Source organism: Ambystoma mexicanum, chromosome 9, assembly GCF_040938575.1.
Source record: "Ambystoma mexicanum isolate Mex_15411 chromosome 9, UKY_AmexF1_1, whole genome shotgun sequence".
Classification (NCBI taxonomy): domain Eukaryota; kingdom Metazoa; phylum Chordata; class Amphibia; order Caudata; family Ambystomatidae; genus Ambystoma; species Ambystoma mexicanum.
This window is the reverse complement of record NC_090931.1, coordinates 1,064,965,785-1,064,978,996: the sequence shown is the minus strand read 5'-3', so window position 1 is coordinate 1,064,978,996 and position 13,212 is coordinate 1,064,965,785. Positions and strand designations below refer to the sequence as shown.

The 13,212-nt window shown below is 49.1% G+C and overlaps 1 long non-coding RNA gene across 1 annotated transcript in view; it reads left to right on the top strand.

Annotated features, from left to right (window-relative positions):
* LOC138488936 (uncharacterized) overlaps positions 1 to 11,064 on the top strand; it is a 71,828-nt gene extending 60,764 nt beyond the window's left edge. Inside the window, exon 2 of the long non-coding RNA XR_011274732.1 lies at positions 10,573 to 11,064. This is a non-coding gene — a long non-coding RNA (uncharacterized lncRNA). The remainder of the gene's footprint in view (positions 1 to 10,572) is intronic.
* The last annotated feature ends 2,148 nt before the right edge of the window (positions 11,065 to 13,212 follow it).

The following is a 13,212-nucleotide window of genomic DNA, read 5'->3' as shown; positions in this document are numbered from 1 at the left end:
TGCAATTTGTGAGTTCAGGTGTCGGTTTTGGAGAAACCAACCTGGTTGGAGAAGGTTCTACGGAGTGGTCGCTTTCTTTGGATGGTTTGAGGTCATCTACTGCTTTTGATTGCCTCAGTAGTGGTGTAATAGGTAAGGCATTCAGTCTGCGTTGTTTAGTTGGAGGCGAGCTTTCAGAGGTCGCCTCCAGTATTTCCTCATCGGTCAGGTCTTGCCTTAATCCTTGGAAGGCCGTTGAATGTTTGCGAAAGAAATCCGTCAGAAGCTTCAATGGTTGTTGGTGTTGTTTACTTCCCTTTTTAGGGTTTTTTATAGTGTTTACATTGCAGGGCTTGTTTAAGTATTCGGACTGGTCCTTTAGGTCTTGCTTTGTTGGAGGAGTAGCTATCTTTTTTTTCAATTTCTTTTTTTTTTCCTGTATATTTTTGTAGTTTATTTTCCGGGGGACACCCGTTACTCGTGGCCTTTTTTTCAAATTCGCTTGAGTAGGAGCAACTTCCCCCACCGGTTCTTGTACCTCCGTGGCTAGTGGAGGTGTGAGGGCCACATTGAGCAAGGTCGGCGTGTCTTCCTCTTCGGTGACTGCGATGACTGCGTTCCCCGCCTCCTGGTGGATCTGGGCCTGGATCGTCAACACGGACGAGGGCGGGGTTAGCAGAGCTGTGACCGCCTGGGAGGGCGAGAGTCTGGCTGGGTCGTGTCCCGTCAACGGCGCCGGCGCGGACCGCCTTGCCCCTTCTGGCGTCACACTCTCCTCCTCCGCCCCGAGGGGGGGCCCCGACCACGTCCTCACAACCACCTCTGCGACCGCGCCGACCTCCGACAGCCCGTACCGGGATCTCGACGCCGCCTCCCCTCCGGGAGGCGGCGGAGCACCGGTCGTGGCCGGGGAGAGACGCGGATAGCGGGCGGCCGAGAGTCGGGAGGGGTCGCACCCCGTCAGCAGCGCCGGCGCGGACCCACGGCCCCTGTCGGGAGTCGCCCTCTCTTCCTCTGACCCGGGGGAGGGACCCGTCTTCAGCCTCGCATCCCCCTCAGCGTCCTTGCTAGTTTCCGCCGGCCCGTTCCGGGCTCTCGGCGCCTCCTCCCCTCCAGTTGAGGCCGGGGCGAGGCGTGGATGGAGGGAGGGCACCGAGGCCGCCGCAAGTTGGCTTGCCTTCGCTGGAACCTCCACAGACCCCTCCGACATCTTCCCAAGCGGCGCCGACCGCGCACCAGAAGGTGAGTTCTGCGCACTCATGGTCAGGTCCAGAAAAGAGCTTGGAGCCATTGGTGCAGGGGCTATGGCGTGAATCTTCCTTGAAGGTTTTGTTTGTGTAGAATCTTGGCTGGCTTCGTCCTGCAACGAGCTTGTGTCGAGGGGGGGGTTTAGCGTGATAATTGCTGAGTTTTTTTTAAAGATAGAGCTCACGCTAGCACTTCTCAAGCGTCTGCCCATGGCGTCATCTAGAACTGGTTGGGCCAGTGGTAGAGAGGGCGTCTTGGCCAGCTTGTCTGGCATGACTGCAAGACTGCCACTCTCCGCCACTCCGCGTCCGCTCCGCGGAGGTAGTAGGTTTATGAAGGCACTGTAGAAAGACTGGACTGGATAGGCACTGTAGAAAGACTTGCAAGGACAGACCAAGACTGCCACTCTCCGCCACTCCGACTTGCTTTTAGATGCTGACTCTGAGAGCGCCTGTAAGGAGGGCACTGTGTTATTGCTTATACATCTAGCTAAGCATGGTCACAAAGCTTCGCTTAAAAAATTTCAATATTGTTTCCAGGAGGTCGCCTATTTAGGCTATCTCCTGTCAAAGGAGGGAAGAAGATTGACACCTGAAAGAATAAAACACATTTCTAGCATGTCTGTCCCAAATACACAGAAGGAAGTAAGGGCCTTGATAGGTATGGCTTCTTACTGTAAGTTGTGGATCCCAAATTTTTCACTAGTGATCAAACCGATGTTGGCTTTGACAAAGGAGGGCATTTCTTCGCCATTGCTGTGAAACGCGGAACACCAGCAATCATTTGACTTGCTTAAGACTGCATTATGCTCTGCACCAGTTTTGGGCACACCAAACTATGAAAAGGCCTTTGTGTTGTTTGTGCATGAATGTGATGGATGTGCTTTGGCTGTATTAACGCAGGAACATAGAGGGAAGAATAGGCCGTGCGGTTACTTTTCTTCCGCCCTTGATCCTGTAGCATGCGCTTTGCCAAGAAGTTTGTGAGCTGTCCCTGCTGCTGCTGCGTCTGTAAAACAGAGTGAGGGAATGGTCCTAGGCCATGATCTAACCCTCATGGTGCTTCACTCTGTAGATGTTCTACTGAACCGAACCCAAACGCAACACCTCACTTCTGCACGGTTGACAAGATATGAATTGATCTTGTTTGCTCCTCGCATTCAAATTAAGAGGTGTTGTGTCCTTAATCCGGCTGAACTCCTACCTTTCCCGCAAGATACTACTTGCGGCGATGAAGAGTCACATGACTGTCTGTATACTACCGAACAAGAAACAAAGGGTAGAATTGATTTGAAAGACACAACTTTGGATAATCCGCAAGGAGAGCTGTTCTGTGATGGCTACTGCTTCAAACTTCCGGATGGTACATCCACAGCTGCTTATGCAATCACCACATTAAGCACGGTCGTGGAAACCAAGAGAATCGCACATAACTCTGCGCAGGCCTCAGAGATTATAGCATTGACCCGAGCTTGTGAGCTTTCCGAAGGGCTTGCAGTAAACATATATACTGATAGTCAGTGTGCCTTTGGGGTGGTTCACAACTTTGGGAGACTTTGGTCAGAGAGAGGGTTCCTAACTTCACATGGCACTAAAATCCAACATGGCTCCCTAATAGTACAACTACTCTCAGTGCTTGCGCTCCATACTCAGCAGTTATGAAATGTGCAGCACATTGAAAGTTTACAGGTGACATAGGGAAAGGGAATGCTTTCGCTGATCAGATAGCTAGACAAACTGCTACCGATCCCCTTACGGAGATGTATGTTTCAAGGGAGACTGTAAATGCTTATGCAATGGATGAGGGTGTTGGGTCTGTATGGGATATCCAAGCTGATGCCACGTTAGAAGAATCCAAGAGGTGGGCTGAAGGCTTGGGGAAACTTGATGATGACGGGTGTTGGGTGGATATAGTTGAAGGGAAATGGCTACTCCCTGACATGTATATAATGATGAGTTTCATCATGGCCCATGGTACTAGGCATGTATGTGCCCAGAATATGATACAAATGTTAGAAAAAGTTTGGGCAAATGACAAAATTTCAAAAATTGCCCAGCGCTACGTCCAGGATTGCATGATTTGCCTACAACACAATGTGGGAAAGGGGACAGTAACTCCAAGGGGAAGTTTTGGGCCACCCTCTGTCCCCTTTGAAGTTATCCACTTTGACTTTATTGAAATAGAACGATGTGACAATAAAAAAATATGTGCTGGTGGTCATCTGTGCTTTTAGTAAATGGGTTGAGGCTTTCCCCGTCAAAGATGCTACAGCCATGACTACTGCGAAAACCATGTTAAAGGAGTACTTCCCGCGGTTCGGGCTACCAAGAGTTATCTGGTCGGACAATGGTCCACATTTTGTCACTGCTGTAAATCTGCAGATATGTGCGACATTACAGATCGACAAATGGTTCCATTCGGCCAGACATGCTCAGAGCACCGGACTAGTAGAAAGACACAACGGTATCATCAAGAACAAGCTCGCTAAAACGTGTGCCGGCACCAAACTAAAATGGCCGGACGCCTTACCGATCGTGTTATTATCCACGCGTACAACCCCTCAAACTAAGACTGGGCTCTCTCCATTTGAGGTGGTAATGGGGAGACTTGGCAATATCTGGAACCTTCCTAAATGCAATTCATTGAGAAATGTTGAAAATGTATTACTTTCAGATTATTGCAGCTAGTTGACTAAAAACCTATATTTGATTTATCACCAGGTACGAGAAGCTTTACCTGTGCGATACGAGGGCCCGGGCCACAGTATACGGCCTGGAAGTTGGGTGCTCATCAATGCATTTGAGCACTCTTCCTACCTTGCGCCTCGCTGGCGTGGCCCGTTGCAGGTCCTCTTGGTCACCCAAACAGCAGTGCGAGTCTCTGGAAGAAAGAACTGGATCCACGCGTCCCAAGTCAAGAAACCTCCTCACCCAGTGCCACACGTTACATAAGAAACAGAACCCCTCGCTAATGCAGCAACCAACGATCCCAAAGCAGTAAATAGCGCTGAGTGTGTGTCGGAGAATCTCTCTGAGCCTGTGAGGCTTGGGGAAGCTGCCATTTTGTCTCCACACTCTCCAAAAGATTTGCATCTGGAAACTGCTGTTCCAAATTCGGCATCTTCACTTGTCTCTGATACGTTGCTTTCAACGGGAAGTGACGACACATTGACACATCAATCAGTACCGGGAAAAGTAAGGTACAATCTGCGTTCCAAGAAAATAGACTTATGGCACGGTTTTGCTGTGCATTCGAAGAAGGAAAGGATCATTGAGGGCTTGTTTTTGCCCAAATTTGAGAAAGGGGATTCTGTTGGCTAAGGTTGTGGAAGGACTAAGAAGTTGCGCGGCCGGGATGTCGCCAGCAACAAACATTGGGGGTATCCGGGTGAAGACTACAATGCCTGCTACCGCTACCGGTTGTATGGGACTTGTAAATGAGGGGTTGACCAACCAGGACAATGGACAATTTGCCTGGGCCCCGAAAACGTATTGCTGTGTTTTTATAATGATATTTGGGTTTATAATAGTCACTGTCTTAGGATTGTGGTACCTTGAGGAAATGCATCCTTTAGAATCCTTGTTGCCCACTGAAAAGGTACCTGCTGTTTCTACTCCCTTTGTACATTTGCATACTCTGTCCCCTAGGGACTCTCAGCATAGACAAAGGTACCACAATAATACTCTACTACTTATCATGAATGCTACGCATGCCATTTTTTAATAAGTCTAACTGTTGGGTCTGCTCACATTTACTGCAACACGGGGATAAGGGGCTAGGTTGATATATTCATCCTTTACCTTTGACAACTGCTTGCTATGCTTCTCTTAGAGCACTGTTCTTTGGCCGTTGGAATGATAGCATCTCAGAGAACTTTGATGGCACCTTGAATAGTTTTGAGAAACGTGTTTTGACTCCCATGGGATGCTCGCTTTTCACAAACAGCAGTAAACCTAACGTTGCTTCTATTAGGCCTTCTGATAGACTGTCTTGTCCTTTCCAATCTTTGATTTCCTTTAAAATGGCTCCGATAGGCAATAAGGATGCCATGTCTCCTTCTTACACTGTTAATCATAGCCCCGATTCAGTTTCTTTTTGCATACAGAGGAATGGAACTCGGTCAATGGGAGATTTTCTAGGTTGTGCCAACGTTGCAAATTTGACTGGGGAAAACAGACCTTTGTATCTAGGCGAACCCGTCTACTTTGTCTGCGGTAATGTAGCATTCCCATGGTTGTCCAGGGATTGGCAGGGAACCTGTTATTTAGGGATCCTTGGGTGTTTATAGCTAGCACAATAGAAGTTTCAAAGGCTCGTCCACGGCGGGACGAGAATGCTGACAATCCAGCACAAATCTTGGGAGATATAGCAAAATCAGTTGTGCCATTTTGGGGGCAGATCGTGAATTCAGAAGATATCAGAAGACTAGTAGCGAGAGTACTGGAGAGAACCATCAACCGGACCACAGACATACTCTACAATATGACATTAGAACAAAAGGTGATAAGACTAGTAGCACTTCAAAACCAGATGGCATTAGATGTCATCCTGACTGAACGTGGTGGAGTGTGTAAATTGGTGGGGTCCGCTTGCTGTGTTTTCGTATCAGATTCCTCTCCAACCTTCTTCAAGGCAATACAGAATCTGCATGTCCTTAGTTCAGAAGTGCATGTTCCCGAGGGAAACTGAGATCTTAGCGCTTGGTTCTGGGTCTTCTTGCGATCTTGGGGTTGGAAGGTACTTTCGGTCTTGCGGATTATTTTGGGAATCCTGTTGTTTTTTTGTTGCTGTATTCAGTGTCTACCTAGTATATGTTCGATGCTAGGAGGATGTTGCGCACAAGCGATAGGTACGATAGGACATAAAGTGTATGCCCCAGATAAAACTTCCAAATAATATGTGTTGAAAGAAATTTTAGCGATGACCTCATGGCAATAGATATTTCCGACAGCGATTCAGGGTGCATGGACGATGATGCATGGAGTTATTTGCAAGGAGATCCAAAGTAGTTTTTAGCACTTGGCATAGGCTAAAAGGAGGGTTTGTCAAAAGAGAAATTATATTGTGCCTCCTATTGCAATAAATATATGCATATTGGCCTACGCCAAGCTGCTCGTAAGTCGCTTGCAAAGAAATCTGTGTTGCAAGGTCCTGACCTTAAAATCAATGTAAGCCGCCATTTTAGGTCAATCCGCCATTTTAGGTTCGCTTTGTAAAGTCACCCTGTGAGTTAAAATGGTGGACGATGTCATTCCGAAATGCAACATGGCTGTCTTCACCTCTGTATGTAGCTAATATGTAACTTGCCTGCAGGCCACTTGTTGAGGTCGTGAACTGAGACCTTGTCCTTCGTTGACCTGTGTGTAAAGGATTACTCGTGCAATGAAAATAATCCGCGAGCATACGTTAAGAACAATGTATTCAAATACTGAACGTAGAACACTTGTTTAACTACATTGTATTAATGTTTGAGAAGACCTACATGGAAAATCCCAGAATACACAGTTGCTGTATAGGCTTGTTGATATATGTATTAAAAGCAAACCAGTTATATGCGGATGTGCGAGACTTGGCATGAACCCAAGATCGGTGATGTATTAGCGGAATATGAACCCGCAGTGGGGCTGGACATCGTGCTCACAAAGAGTATAAAAGACCAATGCATTCTAATGTATAGCGTCACTCACTGAACACACTGAACCACGCTGGAGTTCGTTGTGTTGCACTGAGGGCCGATAGCTATCTGATTTTTGCTCTGTTCTTAGTAACTGGATTCAGTATAAAATAAAGTACTTTGTATGTTCCTTTGTAACCCGTGTTCGGTGTATTTCCTTTTGGGGTACTCCGCCTCGATATTTTGATTTTGTTTTCACACCGTGCGGCCAAAAGAAGGGCACGGCGGACAGAATCGCCTAAAGACAATAAGAATCGGCGATCGCCCTGGCAGACTAACTGCCCCGGACCTAAACCACACAGCCGAGCAGCCAAAAAAGCAGCTGGCCCACAAGGCACACTGCCGCTAGGCGCTAAAACCCACCATCCAGCGGGCACCCTGAGGGAAACCAGGAACAGCACTGTGAACGGGCATGCAAACAGAAGGCCGAGACCCACCGACAGAGAAACCTACACTGCCTGCCACACCCACACAACCTAGGAGATCCAACCGAAATAGGGCGGAGATGGATGTTCAGTCGCAACTACAAGCCATCCTGGCAGAAATGCGGATCATCAGACAGCGGACTCAGGAAACTAACAATGCAGTGATGGACATAAAGCGTGACCTACAGGACGTCCAATCGCCCCTGACGGCCCAAGTGGAGCGCACTACCGACAACGAACAACGGATCAGCGCTATTGAAGACAACATTGCAACAACAGAAAATGATCTAGACGGAGTCATCAAAGAAGTTCAGAGACTGGGGGGAAAAACTTGACCAGGAAAATCGCTCCCGACGTTAACAACCTGCGGGTGGTGGTCCTCCCCAAAAACGCAGAGGGGAGAACCTCGAGATCTTCATGTACGAACTCTTCCAGGATGCTCTAAAAATTAAGAACCCGCGCAAACTCACGATTGAGAGGGTCCACAGGGCACCAATCCCGAAACCAACGCCCGAGCAGCGCCCCAGGACCATAACCATGCGCCTGCTCAACTTCCAGCATAAGATGGTGATCCCCAAAGCATACAGAGAAGCAGGCCCAATTAGAGTCGGAGCAGCAAGTATCAGAATCTTCAATGATTGCTCAATGGAGGTCTCCAGGAGATGCAAAGAATTCAGCCCGCTCTTTGAGGCATTGAAGATCTCAGACCACCGCCACTACCTGAAATTCCCCGCCATATGTTGTGTTCAAATTGAAAAACAATGGCATACTTTCGAGGACGCTGAAATGGCGTGGCGCTTTCTCCAGCAGCGAGACATTACAACCACAGACTTTGAACAACCTTCATCGGGGAACCAACGATCAGATCAACTACCTCCCTCCGACCCAGCCAGACCACAGACCAATGGCAGTAAGGCAGCCACAAACCCAGGGGCTGGAGACCAAAACGCTAAACAATAAAGGAAAAAAGAAACCGCTAAAATTCTTAAAATAAAACCTGAAGAAAGAAGGGTTTCACAGCCTTAAGACGAACCTAACTGGTTACTGACCATTGGATCCTGTAACTAGAATCTGACGCCAGCGAGGCGTCCCGCGTCCCTCGGAAGCAGCATACACGTACCGGACATTCACATCGCTGCTAGTGCCCGAGGATGCGGGCTAAGCCGATGCCCCGACAGAGGCAACTAGAGGAATGCAGCACCCAAAGGGTGGTGCAACAAGAGGCGACGAGGGCGGCAGGTTCCCCTGGCCCCCTCCCGAACCCCGTGTCTCGGCGTTCTCGCCAAGTGTTGGGAGAGGGCGAAGTGTTGGTCCTACCCAACGTTTTCACATTGTTATCCTAGTTGTTTGGTTAAGATTCCTTGTAGGCTCAGGTTGGAGCCAATCTGAGTTGCATACTCCGAATTTAAAATTGAATGGGTTGCGCTGCCCTAGCAGCTATAATGCACAAGCCCCCACACCGATGTAATCACCCTTTAGCACATACATCAGAACTTACACACACAGACCATGGCCTCGAGCATCACCGTAGTAACAATCAAGATCCAAGGCCTGGGCCATCCCATCAAACACAGACGGCTACTAAATAGCATGAGGGATCTCCAGGGTGATGTAATCTTTCTCCAAGAAACCCACCTGGGTGCCACGAAATCGGAGAAACTACAACGGAGTTGGGTAGGGGCTGCTTACCACTCCCCACAGCAGGGGAAAAGAGGGGTATCCATCCTTATCCATAAACGGGTCCCACTCCAAGTCCAACATACAGTTGCCGATAAGGAAGGCAGATATGTACTAGTCCAGGGTCTCTTACACCAGCACTCCATCACACTCCTAATTGTGTATGCCCCCACCTCAGACGCTCCTTCCTTCTTCACCCAAATGATAATGTGGCTGAACCAGCTCTCCTTCCTTCATTGGGCTTCACAGGGCAAGGTGAACATTGTAGGCAGGATGACACACTCTGGCTCGGCTGTCAACACAGTACACAGTTCACAACCGTGGCTAGAGGCCCGCCTGGCCTTGCACGCTCAAAGTTCCTTTTCTCTAATTTCCAAAATAATGTTTCAACCAAAACGTTCACAAGGTCCCCCTCTGCCGGGCTCAGACCTCTTAAAATACAGTTCACACAAAGGGGGTCATTCCGAGGTTGGAGGTTTTACCGGCATCGCTTACCGCTCCGGGCTATTCTGACCTGCCAACCCGCTATTAGCGGCACCGTAAATAATGGTGGCTCTAATAGCGGCGTGGACGCGGGCATGCGGGCCATCATACCGGCAATAGCGGCATGCAGTTAAAGGGAGTAAATCACAAGTCAGGCGGACAAGCAAATACCGGCATCATGAAGGCGTATATAGTGGATACCGGCATGCCGTAAATACCGGCATCGTGAAACAACCGTAAAATGCTATGTGCAGTGTCCCAAACTGCCACAGGTGCACAGTATCAGCACAGGTGGAGGCAATGGAGTCTGGGCCAGTACAAAAGGAGCACACCCACACACCACACCAAGATGATTCCAATAGTAGTAGCAATACTGGAGCTGGAGGACATGCATGCATTGCAACAACAGCAACAGCAGGCACCACAGAGGAGATGCAGCAGGAGAAGGAGGGTGAGACAGGCCCAGCATGCATGTAACCCCGCAGGCAGCACCCAATCCCTCGCATCAGAGGCAGTCCTTTCAACCTAACCCCTGGGTAGATCGACACCTTGTACCGTCTGGACCGGGACACCATCACCACCATCGTGGACATGATGCACAACGACATGGTCAGCCTCATTGAATACGCACAGCAATCCCCCCTCTACTGAAGGTAGTGTCTGTGCTCCACTTCCTTGCTACAGGCACCTACCAGCACACAGTGGGGCACATGCATGGCACATCACAACCCTTAATATCTCGCATTCTGAACCAAGCGCTGGATGCCTAATATTGCAGAGCCTACTGCCAATGCTCGCAGACAGAAAATCCTACAGAACACAACACATCACTAAATGGACACAAACACAGCTGTATGCGTACACAATGCATGAGCTACAAGACTGCAGAGCACACCGTGTATCATCTTGAATATGCAACCCACACCATTATGCCATGGCACAAGACACATTGAGGGCCTAAAAATGGCATGCATACAACCAGGGACATGTGCATGTGACCAACGATAAACTGCCAGCATTTGTGACTAGTACAGCTGTCCATCATCAATCGACTAACATATACCTTTTTTTTCCCCTCCCATGCAGGTGACAGTGGCTATCCCTTAATGCCGTGGCTCCTCACCCCTGTCTGAAACCCACAGAACAAGCACGAGTAGGACTACCATCGATCCCACACCCATACCCGTGTGGTCATTGAGCAGACCTTTGGCGTGTTGAAGGCATGGTTTCGCTGCCTTAGCCCATCGGGTGGGGCACGCTACAGGCATGAGAAGGTGGCCAAGATCATCATGGCATATGTCATGCTGCACAACATGTGTATCCGACGCAACGTGCCCCTGCCCCCTGACATTGGACTGCAACCACCTGGTGATGATGAAGGGGATGAAGATGAAGTGGCTGCACATCATCGCGGTGCCGATGCACAGGAGGGACGGGCTTTGCGTCAATCAGTTATTGCACAATATTTCTGACACACATGGCTGCAGAGGGTGACATGATAGTTGGACAGAGGGCACTGGGTGTGGGGGTACATGTACACTATGCACTGTATATGAATAAATGACACATGCACAATGATGAATGTTCACTCAAGTCTTTCTTTTAACACAACGGGTGTATTGAAATTAACAATGAAAACGAAAGTGCACTAACCCACCACCAACCTCACCCCCCTCTGCCTACCCTCACAACTCCCCCACACACCCTCACTCCCCTCCCCCTACAACTCCCCCACACATGTTCCAACAAGTGTCTGATGCCTTCATCAGGCTGGCCAGTCTACGTTTTGGCACTCCCTGGACCTGGTGGCGGCATGTCCGGCCGGCGCAGGGTGCGCGACGACCTGCGATGTGGGCTGGTCTGGGTTGAGCTGGAGGACGATAGTGTGGCCGCCTGCTCCATCTGGGGTGCTGGACGTTCAGCCTTCATTTATTTATTTATTTATTTATTTGCATTTATAAAGCGCACAGAACTGCCCTGGGGCATCGTGGCGCTGTTACAGCAGACTTAGTCATGAACACAAGCATAGGAATGTGTTTACAGATGTAACCGAGTTACATAGTACATTTCACATTGGTAATAAACATTGAGCTTAAAGGTTATGCTATGCTGTGGATACAATGCAAGCATGAGAGTGAATGTGGCAGACTTTAGCGGAATAGGAGGGTTTTGAGGTTTTTACGGAAGGTATGGTATGATTTTTCGTTCCTTAGTGAGGTAGGTAGGGAGTTCCAGTTTTTTGGTGCGAGGTGTTGGAAGCTGGTTCCTCCCGCCCTGGATCTTTGAAACGTGGGGACATCAATCATGTTGGTGCGGTGAGCTCTGGTGGGTCTGATGGAGGCTTTCGGTGTGATTCTTTCTGCGAGATAGGGTGGGGCATCCAGGGATAGGCATCTGTGTGTGATGGTCATGGCTTTGAACAGTATGCGTTCCTTCACAGGTAGCCAGTGGGCATCTCTCCTTGCTTGCGAGATGTGTTCTCTTTTTGGAATGGACAGTGCTGCCCGGAGCGCATTGTTTTGCGTGATTTGGAGTTTTTTTAGGTTGTGGGCGGAGGTGCCTAGGAACAGTGCATTGCAGTAGTCTAGTTTTGTACCTATAGTGGCTCTGGCGATGGACAGGCAGTTTTTGGCGGAGAGAAACGGCTTGACAGCATTTATCATCTTGGTGGTAAGTGCTGAGGAAGAGGCAATGGCGTTGACTTGGCGAGACATAGATAGTGAGGCATCTAGGTGAACGCCTAAGGTTTTAACAGACTTGGAGACTGAGATGGTGGAGTTGTCAATGTTGAAGGATTTGTATTGGGGGGGGAGTTTGTTGAGAATTTCATTGGTCCCTACTATGAGGATTTCGGTTTTGTCCCCGTTTAGGCAGAGGCCGTTGGCCGCCATCCAGGTTTGGATGGCTGTGTAGATTTTGGTTAATGCAGTAGCATCTTCTTCGTAGGTCCCAGTTAGAGGGAGTAGTACCTGCGTATCGTCTGCGTAGTTGGTGTACGCTATGTTACGACAGTCGAGGTCCTTGAAGAGAGGAAGGGTGAATATATTGTAGAGAGTGGGGGCGGTGCAGGAGCCTTGTGGGACGCCGCAGTGGATGGTGGTAGGGGTTGCCGAGGCAGTGTCTGAGAAGACTTTCATGAGTCTGCCATTTAGGAATGAGGCAACCCATGCAATGGCTTCCGGGGAGAAGTGTGCTTCATTTTTTAGGTGCATGCCTAGGATATCGTGGTTGACAAGGTCAAAGGCGGCAGATAGATCCAGTAGGAGAAGGAGTGCCGGTTTGCCTTTATCCATAGTGTCTGCAAGCTGTATTTTCAGATCAAGTAGGGCTGACTCTGTTCCGTGACCTGGTCGGAAGCCTGACTGTCTTTTTCCTAGGATATGGTTGGTTTCGAGATAATCCTGGATTTGTGTGTAGGCCATTTTATCCAGAATCTTGAGCAGGAAAGGCACAGTGGTGATGGGCCTGTAGTTGGTAGCTACTTCAGGGTCGAGGGTGGTTTTTTTTAGAAGCGGGCGCACCCAGGCTTCTTTTAGACTGTCAGGGACAGTGTTGGCTTTGAAAGAGGCATTGATGAATGATTTAAGGAAAGGGGCGAGTGTTTCAGTGCAGTCTTTGATCAGGCTGGCGGGGCAGGGGTCTCCTTTACAATTGGATGGTTTGATCTTGTTCATTATCTCAATAACTTCGTGTTCTGTGACTTCCCTGAATTTGAACGGGGTAGTG